Raw genomic sequence first — 13466 nt, forward strand, 5'->3', positions numbered from 1 at the left:
GGGAAAGAAGCTTTCCTGAGACCTCTCAGCAGAGTGGGCCTTTTTGTCCTTGTGCAAGCTCAGCACACCCAGTGGTGATTCTGAAGTAGTGAATCAGGCAGAAATCAAGTCCCAGTCTCACAAATGAGGGAAGGAACCCTGAGGAAGTAAGCCGCATGCCCAGAGTCCCCTGATGGCTGGGGACCAAGGCAGGATGAGAGCCTGGGGACGGTGCTGTGGTCGGGAGCTAAGACCCTCGGGTCGAACCACTGGTGTTGAGGCTCTGCCTCTCCCTCCCCATCTCATGACCCTGGCCGAGGGCCTTCCTCCCTGGGTTGGTGTCTTCCTCTGTCAGATGGGACAACGGTGACAGAGTCAGTGTCATGTGCAGAGCACTTGGAGGCTTGGGCAGCACAGCTCTGCATCAGATCAGCTCTCACTGCTGCCTTCCTCCCTAGGCTCCCCAGTGTGACCAGTGACAGAGGAAGGTTGATGGTCACTGGTTATAACCACATGTGCCCAGCTTCCGGTCCCTGGGCACCGGGGTCCCTGTGGGGTGGGGGGGAGGGGCTGTGTGAGTGGTTCCGGCCAGCAGGGTGGGGGCAGTGATGTGTGTCACCTCTGGGGGAGCTTCACAAGCTGTGCAGTTGTGCCACATTCTGCCTCTGCCACTGTGCAATCGCGGGCCGGGGCTTCCCTCAGCCTGAGCCCCCGAGGGTGACAAGGACCAGAGTTCTCCTGGCTGACCCAAGTGCGACATGCAATAACAGAGGAATAACCCTGAAGGTATCGGGGAATGTTTTTGCTTCCACTTGTCCCTGACGGAGGAAATAAGTAAAGTCAGGGCTGAGGAGATTCCGCGTGGACCTGGGCTGAGGTGAGACTTGTTATGGCCGAGATGGGCATCCTCCACTCTCCTCAGTTCTGAGAAGCTCCCGTTTCCTTGAGGGGCTACCAAGTATCCTCACAGATGCTGCAGTGGCCAGTGTGGAAGAGCTCAGGGCCCCGGCTGTGAGCGTAGCCTCCTCAGTGAGGTTTGCGTGCTAACTGTATAGCCCGTGAATAGCCCATGGACTTGTGTAGGAGTCAAAGCAGTGACTTCCTGCCACTCCAGGTGTCAGGGGCCAACCGCCTCCCTGTTATTAAGACAATAAAACTAGACAGTGGGATAGACAGAGGGTGGAGAAGACCAGGGAAGGCTGCGGAAGGCCTCTCTGAGGAGGTGGGACTTGAAGGATGACAAGAAGCCAGCCAAGGGGAACAGCATGCTAGGCAGAGGGTTGGGGTAAACATTGGCCTGAAAACTGTTTTGCATCAATACACTATAATAGATGTTAGGTGAGCACCCACTATGTGCCAGGCCTTGTACTGGGTGCTAGGGAGACATCGTTCATTGCCGCGAACAGAGGACAGGGCCGTGGCCCTCAAGGACTTCACACCACATGTCATGATCCCGGTTGACATGCCTAATCTACTAACTCCTTGGGGCAGCCCTGGAGAGCGGCACCATCATTATTTCCATCACCTGGCAGAGGGGACTGAGGGCCAGAGGCGTTAAGTAACAACACACACGCAGTGTGGCCTTCCCACTAGGCCAGCCTGCCTTCCCACTGGGCCAGCCTGCCTTCCCCACTAGTGCAGACACGGAGCTCTGAGTGCTGGAAGGAGTGGCACGTTGTGAGCTGTGAGCCATGCTGAGGCCACGGGGGAGGAAGGTCCCCAGGGCGGACAGCACCTGTGGGGAGTGTAAGCCAGGGGAGGTGGGCTAGGGAAGCCCCACATGACATTTCTGCAGAAGGTAGGTCAGGCATGCCCCTAGAGCCCCACTGCCTGGGTAAGGAATGTTGGTTCTCTTAAGAATCAGGCCTTTCTTCCCTGGGGAGGTGGGAAGGGAGGGCACGTGAAAGCACAGAAAAGGACTGAGGGTCCTGAGGCCCCGGTGGCTATACCTCACTCTGCCTGGCTGCTCCTCTCATTGTCCTGAACCATATGTCCACACAGCCTGCTGCAATCCCCCAGCTGGGGACAGCCTTCTGGCGTAGCTGTCCTCACAAGCATTGGACAAGTCAGTATGACACATGGGTCATTTTGAGGTGAAAATCTCCTTAATTCTCCACAATAAACACCATTAGCCATGTTGATAAACATGTGGAAATGTGCAAATAAATACATGGGGGTTTCTCCTTTGTCTAGAAAGCTTAAAGGACCAAGTCATTCTCCCGGCTCTTCCTACCTGGGCAGAGGGTCTGGGTGGGTGGCCTGAGGTCACCTCTTCTGATCTATTTGTTTCTTTCAGGAGGAGATAGATGCTCAGCATGTCTCCGTGTGAGTGCCATTCTCCCTTGCAGAAGGGGCAGAGCCAGGAGACACTGGGGGTGGAGATCGGGGCTAGGAGATGCTGTCCTCCTTGGGCACCATGTTCAGAGTGACAGACAGAGCCTGCTGCTGCCAGCTTAGAAACAAGATGTGCTGAGAAGGAAGGAGGCAGCAGCCAAGAGGACAGGAAAGGCAGAGGGTTAGGGGCCCTCAGGACCACGGATAACTGGAGACTAGTAGGTTTAGGAGCAGTAGCAGGGTCTAAGGATTTGGGCCAGAGTGGAAAGGCCAAGGGACAGACCATCCCACCTGGGGAATGGCCCTGTGCTGTTGGCAGGCTCAGGAACCCCACCTGCAAATAGGCCAGCCTTTAGGCTGGGGTCCACTTTCTTCTCCCTCTGAACAATGCAGCCTCCGCCTGGAGCCCTTACCTCCCCTTTGGGGAAACAGCATCATTACTTGGATCTCTTTCTTGCCTTTCACTGTGGACAAGACTTAACAAATGAGCCCTCAGGGGCTGAGCTTCTGGGACCTTGGGGAGGGTAAGAGCGAGGTGAGAAGCTGATGGGAATGGGATGGGCGCCCCTGCAAAAACCATGATGATGACATACATCTTTGCCTGGATGCCCTCCACAGTCAATGCAACCTGCATCATCACACTTGAGCAACAAACAGCCCTGCTAACACTCCAGTTTACAGCTGGGAAACAAATGGGACAGAAGGAATCTTTGGGAGGATCGATTCCACTTGCTCAGAAAGAGGCAAGCCCTCCCGTCTCTCCATCACATTTTGCCTTTCCACAATGGGCCTTTCGCAGGCTCTCACCAAGGAGTTTGGGTCTGGGTGAACTGCTTTTTTTGTAATTGTCCGGTGCCACTCTAGACAAAATAACTGGGACTCTTTGTAGGAGACCTTTGCCCGATTGAAGTCTCTCGTGGTGCTTTTAAGGATGGAATGTGTTGGTGCACATTTCTGCAGCATTTGGTCTGTAGTTCGAGCTCAGTGGATGATATGAAACGGAGTAAAGCTGCATCCAAACATACCAAGGGAACCAAAAACAGCTCAGCTTGCAAACGTGCTGAAGGAGCCAGCCTCCCAGCCTTCCCAGACTCTTTGGGATTAATCATATTTCCAAGAACATCTGTTTTGGTGTATTGTCCATTTTGCATTTAATTTTTGTATGATGGCAGCGGCTGGGAAATCAAAAATGTCTGTGTTGCTGCAAGTCTGTGGAAATTGCACTCACGTGGCAAGTTGGTGTTAAGTCAGACTTTCTGCAAAAAGAGACATTGACCTAATCCTTATTGAATCCTATCAAGTGGGATCCTGTCTGCGGCTATCAGCTGGGGAATTTATCCAGCCAGCCACACGTGCCCTTATGTTTGATGTTCTGAAATTTCACTCAATTTTACTTTTATTCCAAGGATTAGAAAGTGCCGTCTGATCAAATGTGTAAGAAGGAGAGGGATGGAATCTGTGCGGCCCAGGTGACTGCCATGCCAGCAGCTGAGGAGGGTGAGGGAGCAAGTTTTGCTGAGGTTGCTGGCATGAGGGCCAGACCTCCCAACCCCACCTAAGAGACCTGTAAGGCCTTGAGGGATCCCCAATTTCTCCTCCAGCCATTTTCCTCCTCACTCACTGTCCTCCTGCTCTCCTGGCTCCTTCTCGTGTCCTGAGCATGGCTTCCGTTCCCACCTGCTTCCTTCTGCACCTGCTGTTTCCTGTCTTGATGGCACTGGCCCTGTTCTCTGCAAGGCTCACACTTTCTCCATCTCTCCATCTTAACTCAGTGTCACCTCCTCAGAGAGGCCCTCTCAGATCCCCTCGTCTAAATGAACCCCGTGCTTCTCTATTCCTTTTCCCTGCTTACTTTTTCTCTATTGCATTTAGCATGATCTAAAATAACATGTTTATTTATGCTGACTTGTTTATCGTATCCTACATTGTTAGAATGTGGGCACCATGAGGGCAGCCAGGGACTGCCTCTACGTGGCCTCCATCCAATAAGGGTGAGGAGATGAGGCAGTCATTGCCTGGAAGACAGGGTTAGGACCCTGTAGTCAAAAGAAAGAAACCCACCGGGTCGGAGAGAGCAGAGGTCAGGTCTGGAGCTGGAGAGACCCAGGGCTGAGGGGTTGTGGAGTTTGCTTCCTTGGGCCTGACAAAGCCTGGCAGGGGCAGTGTGCTCAGAACCACTCAGGGTTTCCACACTCACCGGGCAGTTGTCCTGACCTGGCATATTCCAGGGAGATTTCAGGCAGAGCATGAAAGAACTTAAACTTTTTTGACAGTTAAGTATTTTTTTAATGTATTAGATGAAATATATATAACTCAGGAATTAAGCTTCTAATTTTATGTGAATTGCTTAAGATGAAGCTTAAGCAATTTGAGGGTTTTTTTAGCCTGATTCAAGGAAAATTCTAAGGCAGGAGTCCGGACACTGTGACCCTCTGACCAAATCCAGCCCCTCTACCTGACTTTGTACATGAAGTTTTATTGGAACACAGTTGTGCTCATTAGTTTACATACTGTCTATAGCTGCTTTGGTACTTCAATGGCAGAGTTAAGTAGTTGTGACAGCAACCATATGACCTGCAAAGACTAAAGTATTTACTATTTGACCATTATAGGAAAAGTAAATAATTTTCAAAAATCACTGAGATTTGTAGGACCCAGAGTGGGGAAGAGCCAGGCCATATCCTTCAGGGGATCAGCGAGCCTTTGCCTTTGGAAACTAAGCCTCTTGCCTTTGATCCTGGTGTCCTGGTGGGGCCACCCTCTGCCCTACCCTGTGGATGCGCTCCCCCTGCTTAGGGCCCAGAGGCTCCCTCTGGCTCCCCATTAAAGGAGTTGGAAATAGGGCCAGTTGCTCTACCCAAGGAGGGATGGATTTATCAGGTGGTTCAACACATTCAAAGTAGAGTTAGGCCCTTGCAAAAAGAAAAGTAGGGAGGCAGGAGACTGCGAGCTCAGGGCAAGTGGACACCATGCCCATGGCTGGAGCATGGGCTCATGCCCAAGGGGAGGCCCCAGCAGGGCGCATTCTGAGCTCCTGTTCACTTTCTTATCTGTGCCGTATAAGGAAGACTGAAGCTTAGTAAACAACTAGTCGATTAAACAAAACAACACAACAAAACAACTTTGCAGATATTCAGAGAGACCACTTCTCAGAAAGTTTCGGATCTCCAGGAAAAACGTCTAGATGGGCTTAGTGTGAGACTGGGGGGAGAGGAGGCCGCTGTAATCAAGGCGAGTGGCAGAGATTAGCTGGAGAGCCTGCAGCCTTGCACATGAATGGTAATTAGACTTGGGGCAAGGGGCTGTTTGAAAGAATGACATAATAAAACTTCCAAACTGTCGGTATAATTTCCCCTGGCACCTAGCATGCATGAATAACACTCAGTCAAACAGAAGAGTAATCAGATTTGAAATATTCCTTTAATAATACGTTTGTCAGGTCAAATATTAAAAATAGAAGATGGAGAAAAGGAGCAGCCATCTCCCTAGGGGTATCAGTTCCATAAATACTGATTCATTAAGATGTCTGCGTTGGTTCAAAGGGATAGATTTCAAAACTTGGCCAAGGTTCCAGACTGCTTGTTGCGATGAGGTGGAAGACTCCAGGCTGCCAGGATCACCTCACCTCCCTGTGCTGTGCCCGCTGCCACAGCAAGGGGACAAGAGCTAACAGCCAGAGCTGGCCTGACATCTGCCCAAAGGACGCGTGTTTATTTATTTGGAGTCAAGCCTCCTCCATCAGTGCACCAGTGGCTTCCATCCCAGGTGAACAGCAGGGAGTTAATAATGATAACATTTGACTTTCCCAAGACCTTTCCTTGGCAAAGTTTACATCCATCCTATTGGTATCTCTCTGAGGTTGAAGGTAGGATGGGGAAGGCAAAATCTCTCTTGCCAACTCAGGTCCACAGTCTGTGAGAAGGTGGCTCAGTGGGAGCCCAGGCGCCTGCAGGCAGAGTGTTGTACAAAAGGATTGACGAGTTCTTAACGCCTTGGCGAGGGTTAGCAAAGCATTTGGAGGGTTGCACTATATCTGTGTCTCTGCTCAATTTAGGGCCACAGATATTTACTGTTGGGTCCAAGGTTCTATGCTAAAGAGTAGGAAGAATAATCGCTTAAAGCTCATTTATCAGATGTAATTCTTTGAATTTGCACTGCCTTGACTGAGGCTTTCTGTGACTATAAGCAACAGCAAATGGGCTGAATTCCCACAAGTATGTTTGGACTTAATGTCAGGGAGCCAGGATCAGTCATCTCTTAAAGATACAGATGCAGAGTGTAACTCTAGTTGGTTAGTGATGAGCTTCCTTTGTCACATGTATAAAGAACCCAGTTCGTAAGTTCATAAACTCTTTCCTCTCAACTTCATGTTTGTCCTTTGCTAAAACACTGACTTTGGAAAATAGAGCTCAAAAGAATTACAGGGTTGAATTTAGTCAAATCATCATTTTATTTGCTCTTCAAAGGTCAAAGAGACAATTTAACTCAATGTGAAGCTTTTTTTTTAACATCTTTATTGGAGTATAACTGCTTTACAATGGTGTGTTAGTTTCTGCTGTATAACAAGGTGAATCAGTTATACATATACATATATCCCCATATCCCCTCCCTCTTGCGTCTCCCTCTCACCCTCCCTGTCCCACCCCTCTAGGTGGTCACAAAGCACTGAGCTAATCTCCCTGTGCTATGCAGCTGCTTCCCACTAGCTATTTTATATTTGGTAGTGTACATATGTCAATGCTACTCTCCCACTTTGTCCCAGTTTACCCTTCCCCCTCCCCGTGTCCTCAAGTCCATTCTCTATGTCTGTGTCTATTAAGTGCCTACTGTGTGCTAGGTACCATGCTAAGTGTTTTAGTGACTCAGCGAATTCTAAGGTAAATCATACCTTAACCAAATTCACCCTGGTGGGATGGGTGGGGGATCATTGCCACGGATACCTCCCACACTTTCTTCTTCCTTTTGCCTGTAATGCTTCTTATCTGCTCATGTTTACATGTAACTCTGAAATATCTTCTATATTCATGCTCTGCTTCTCTAGCCACCTTCCCTTTCAGGTCCAGGATCCTAGAATTTTGAAAGGCCAGACAAAAATAGACATGAGTCAACTGATGCCGTTAGATGACAAGACACACTCCCTCTCTATACACACTTCGCACCCAGGACAAAGCCCCAAATCACAGGGCTTGACATTCCACCATTATGTTGCCATCCCTTTGCCTATCGAGGCTCTTGGGGGATGCCTAGCACCTGCTGTGGGTCTACACAGGGGGCCTTCTTACCAGGGCCGTTCTTCCTGCATTGCATTTTCTCATCCAGAAGAGCTTCCTTTAGTGTCCCAGCCTATCCATTCTCCCCTCGTGGGAGCAGATGCTGTCCCCACCCCTGCTCTGTCCCCTTCGACATGCACCATTTGCATGCACACACACCATGGTTCCCTTTGCAAGCACCAAGACTCTGCCTGCGGCCTTTCTCTGGCTGTAGGAACCTGCTTTCCTGCCTGCATGCAGGCCAGGCTGGAGGTGCCTGGGCCTCAACTCCTCCAGGAGCTGACTTCAGCCAGTGGCCAGCTTCTTTGCCCCCACGTGGAAACGCTCTGAGGTGTGCTCTGCACAGTCTCCCAGAGGTTCCCCAGGAAGGTGCCCACAGCAGCCACCTGCCCATCACTGTACCCTCCGCTGACTCCCTTCTCTTCTCTCACTCCTGCTCTGCTCTCGCAGTTTCCCGGGACCACCACCTAAAGAAGGTCTTGCTCAGGAATCTGTTTCAGGCTCCAGCTCAGGGGAACCCAGCCTAAGCCTCTTGCCTCGTGAACTCATTGCACACTGATTTATGCCAAGGATCCTCATTCAGCCAAGGACACTCTGTGCTAGGAATGCAGGGTCGTTGCTGCCAGTGTGCAGGGGCGAGGGCATTCCTCAGACCCGGTCCTGGCAGCCTCTCTCTCTGCCCTCTCCTGGCAGCGTGTGTTCCCAAGGTAGAGGCTATCTGTTCTGCTTCGTGTTGGATTTAGTTATCTGTGACTCAGCAACCCCCAACCCCCAGGCCTGTGACCTGTCTGCCACTTAGACCCAGAGACCACCCACTCCAGAAGCCTGGAGGGTCCCACCAGATACCAATCCTGAGTCCAGGGGGCCAGGAGTTCAGTGTAGGGAAGGACAGGGCCTAGGATGAGCCTGAGGGCAAGCCCACCTGGGTTTCCATTGGAAAGAAAGGAAAAACTGCCTGCTAAACCCAGAGCATCTGTGGGCTGGATGCTTAACCAAATGAAGCCACATTTCATACCTGTGGAAGGCAGAGGTTCTGTCTTTCTCATCACAGCCCAGTGGCCCCAAGAGGCAGCCCAGTCACTGCACAGAGACAGTATGCTGTGCAAGCTTGTTTATGACATGGACAGAGTGAAGGCGTGGGGCAGGGAGGGAGCTCGGGAATGGGGAGAAAGCCTGCCACAGGCCCAGGCCACCCAGAGAGGGCTTGTTTCCACCTACACTCTGGTCTCCTTCTTCTTTCTCTTGAGTCTTCCCCAGCCAGCACACAGAACAAAGAGCTCCAGCCACTTGGGTTTTCTGTCCCCTTTGCACTTGGGTTGCTGGTACCTGGGGAATTTCTGGATCACCACCCCCCCACCCCGACCCACAACCTATTTCTGGATGACCTGACTCCAGCCTGTGGGAGCACGTGAAGGCTATCCCTGGGACACGTGGATGACTATTCAGGCTCTCTCATCATCTTCCCAGAAATGAGAAATCCTGTCTGTCCTAAGCACTGCCAAGCCATCACGGTGCAGAATATCAGCCATGTGCCGGAAGTAATGTCTGTATTGGTAGCTGGGATTATTTGAAAATGGGTCCAAAAAAAGATGTTCCCCCCAAATTCACCCTCTTTCGAAATAGCTCAAACAGCTCGACAGATCCTTTCCATGCCCCTCTCCCCTCTTTTCCTCTTCCCAACCTCACCAGTGTTTCTGGCCCTGGTCAGACTTCCCAAGGAGGAGTCTAGGGTCAGAACAAATGATTTTCCTCCAGACCAAGGTTTCCTAAACTTCAGTCACTATGTTCCACTTTCAGGATTTATCATGTCTTTGTGTACTATTGGCACAATTATTTACTTAATATTTTTCTTTAAGTAGACTTAGTCTTCTCACTCTCTTTCTCCTCTCTCTCCTTCCTTCCCCCCAAGTGCTAGAGAGCTGCTAAAGACACATTAGAACCTGAGACTTTCTTCTTGATGCAAATACAGGGACTGAGCAACTTTCTCCGTCTCCTTCTGATGGTCCGTGTTATTTAAAGTCCTTTTATTGTCTAAAATCAACTCCATTCAAACCTCAATTTATCTCAGGCACCAGTAGGGATTTTCACCCCCCCACCCCCACCCCTACCCTCTTAGGAAAACTACCTGTTACCAAAGTGGTCAGGATCAGGGGTGGGAGTTAAAATGAACTCAGCTTGCTTTGGGAGATGGACTTGGGGGTCACAATTGAAGCTAGAATGTTCCTCATTTTCTGATCTCCTAGTGATCTGGTCTGGGGTTGGGAGGAGGCCCCGACTTTCATGGAAACCCGGCCACAAAGAGCTCAGTGGGGTGGAGTGTGGAACAATGCTCAGATTCTTCAGGGTTGTGGCTGTGGAGGATGGAGCCCCTGCAGCCACCCAGAGCAGAATGGGCAGAGGAGGGTGGTGAGGGGTCACTGCACCCAAGAAGGGTCTCTGCTTCCTCAGAGTTGCTGGGTGGGTGACAAGCTCCAGGCCAGTTCCGTGGGACTCTGTGACCCTGCCCTGTTTTCAGGCAGGAGGAGAGGGGTTCAGCATTCCAGGTTGCTTTCCAGGTGGTCTGGATAGAGAATGGTGCAACTCTGTAGTCAGCTTCCTCATCTCTGGGGTTTCCCAGGGTCCTCAGTGACTCCCATTCTGGGGTTGTCTCAGTAGGTTTGCTCAGTCTAGTGTCAGGGCCCTGTTTCCCAGTTGTAGAGTCTGCAGGCTGGGGGATATAGACTCACAGATGGGCACTGCTGTCCTTAGGTCTGGTTGAATAAGAAATGTTCTCCCTAGCCTTTGTATGGGGGGTGGCCCAGGGCAAGTTCCTGCTGCTTGTGCCCCAGAGCAGGGGGCATCCGTAAAGGGACATCCACCAAGGGGCACTGATGGCTCCAACGGAGCCCCTCCCCCACGTCCAGAGGGAATAGGCCACCTGCCAGGTATCTCAGGAATGGGCTCCCTTCCCCTGCTGGGACCCCCACAGGACTGTCGTGTCCACAGTCCACCAGCCATGGCCCCCAGGCATTGCCAGGACAAGGTGTACATGGAAGGACAGCATGTCTAATTCTATAGTATGTGTGGAGGATTTGTCACACAGAACTTTCCCCTAGATTACTAAAAGCACTCTGGATAATAAATCATCATTTTGTATTAAATGAAGAGGCAGCCCCTTTCTCAGTATGGCTGTCCCCTTGTAATCATGATAAATGGAAAATCCCGGACAGGTGATTTTTAATAGGCACACAAATGTCCTCAGATTAATTAGATTACATTAAAAAAACCTCCTCTCTTTCGCTCCATAAATCTAAATGGGGGCCTCTAAAAGATAATAGCCATCTACACACTAAAATGCATTATGACATAATAAAAGATTATTGCTGCACATATGCAGTTCGGTGTTATGCTGGGTGCAGCAGAATGGCATACAAATGTGGCCGGAGCTGTTTTGAAGTGTATATTTGCCAACGCGGTTAATGGAAGTCTCTGATGAAAGCGTGTGGGTGAGTGGATGGAAGGGACACAGTGCTTATTCCTACTTCTGAGTGGATCTCTTGAATGGCAGTATCTCCATCCCCAGCCCTTGCATAAGCAAGGAGGTTGCATTAGAGATACACCAGGCATGCCATAGCCACCCCTGGCTTGGAAAAAGCAATAAAGGACGCTGTTTGACAGCCACAGAGGGGACGGTGGTGTGGAGACCAGCATCTCCAGACGAACCTTCATGCGGAAGAGGCCCAGTGGCCACCTCACAGCCCTCCTTCCTTTTCTACATCTGACCTGAGCATCCTGTGCTTTCTGTAGTGAGGAAAGAAATGTTTCACCATGAGGAAAACATACATTGGCCCTTATCAAAAGTTTAACATTTAGAAATATCTAAAAGGAAGACACATTAGTGAGGAAAGAGGAGAGTAATTAAGAGATCAATTTGTCATAATAATAATCCCTAACAGTCAACAGAATAAGAACCCTGTACTGGTCTGACATCACCTCAGCTGACCCTCAATCACCCTTTGAAGCAGGCATTGCTGCCCACACGGAAACAAAGTGAGGGGGACATTTGCCAGAAAGAGCAAGTAAAATACAGCACACCCAGCTAAATTTGAATTTTAGTTAAATGACAGATATCTAAACGGCAGTATAATTATGTCCTAAATGTAAAACTTATTTGTTGTTTGTCTGAAATTCCTATGTTTTACCTGGTAATTCTAGATCAGTGTCAAAGCCACATAGCTATTAATTAGAAGGGTCAGGAATTAAATCCACTTGATATGGTTGTTTTGGTGGTTTTGTCCTAAATTTCCTGGCTGATATGTCACCAAACTACTCCTCTTTCCATCTACACTGAGGCTATGGTATCAAACGTACCAACTTGAAAAGCTTGTGGGCTGAGTACATTTTGGGGATACAGACAAGGTCTCAGACCTCAGCATGGCAACCAGCTGCCAAACCGAATGTGGTACTGCCATCTGAGCGGTAGGTGGAGGCCAAGTGACCCCCACTTATCCAACTAACATAGCGTATCCTGCTGCTGGAGGTGCGGCTTTGACACAGGCACACAGGGCAGCAGTGTCCTCTATGGTCTGTCAGTGTCGGGGTAACTGGAGCCTGGGATCTGTGGGGCTGCCCTGTTTCTAGCCACCCTGCTTTGAGTCACCTCCCACTCACTAGCCCGTGTGTTCTGTCGGAGCTTATGAACCTTTTATTTCTCTATTAACTTCCTTTCAAACCTCTCCAAACACCAGCAAATAAACTGTGTGCGTCAGTTTGGAACACAAACAATATTTGTTTCTCCTTGTCCAAGCTGTCCCACCTCTTTCAGTTTTGAGAGTATCTGCAAAGGACAAAATTCATACCAGAGGGGTCTTTAGAGTTTGTCTCACATTCTCTCTGATCTGTGGCCCCTTGCAGCTTAGGGAATTATACTCCATTGTTCACATTTTCAACCAGTTAAGCAGGAGTCCTTCTCTAAAAGCTGGACTCCCGTAAGTGACTGTGTATATTTAAAGGCTGTAATTAAGGAGCCGTCAGTCAGAATTCCCATTAAAGTCCTAGCTTTGAAGTTTGCTCCTTGGACTCCTTAACTCACAACATCTTTTGAAATCTGACGTTTAGATGCATAGTTCAGAAAGATTCGTACTTTTAAAAAAAGGCTTCATTTTAAAGCAGGAAATAGAGAGGGGTTCCAAAATTAGTCCCTACACACGCAGGAAAGGGAGTTTTAGATGGAAGAAGAGCCTGAGCCTGTTCCATGATCAGACATCTATCACATGCCTATTGGGTCCCAAGCCCTGAGGACAGAGACTAATGAAGACAGAACAGCTCTTGGCCAGAAGGAGCTCATGGTCGGGTGGGTGAGAATGACCCACAGTGTGAGGAGTTGCCACACCACATGGCACAGCGTGAGCAGAGGCACACAGGGACGGGATGCTCAGAAGCTCAAGAGGAGGGGAGGGAGTGAGGGGTGGAAGCGCGGTGTTTGTGACCAGGGGAGGTTGGGCCAAGTCTTGAGGGAGTCCATGTGCTGGGCTAAGGAGCTTGAACTCCATCCCGAAGCCAAAGGAGGAGGGCAGTTTCCGCCCTGGTTAAGATGGAGGGACAACGTACACGCTCAGAGCCTTGTTTTAGAAAAATTGTCTCAAAGTTCCCAACTGGAACCGTCTGGCCGGCCCCATTCATGCCTTCTGTCAGAGGCGGGCAGTGGGATTGAACAGGAGCCAGGGACATCAGCCAGGAGGCTGTTACAACAGTCCAGGTAAGTGGGAACCCAGAGCAGAGCCCAGCTTGGGCCTCCCTCCCTCCCTCCCTCCCTCCCTCCCTTCCTTTCTTCCTTCTTTCCCTTCCTCCCTCCTTTCTTCCCCGTTCCCCTACATTCATATACGTACTCCTTCAGTATCTAAT

Source organism: Lagenorhynchus albirostris, chromosome 19 (genome assembly GCF_949774975.1).
Source record: "Lagenorhynchus albirostris chromosome 19, mLagAlb1.1, whole genome shotgun sequence".
Classification (NCBI taxonomy): domain Eukaryota; kingdom Metazoa; phylum Chordata; class Mammalia; order Artiodactyla; family Delphinidae; genus Lagenorhynchus; species Lagenorhynchus albirostris.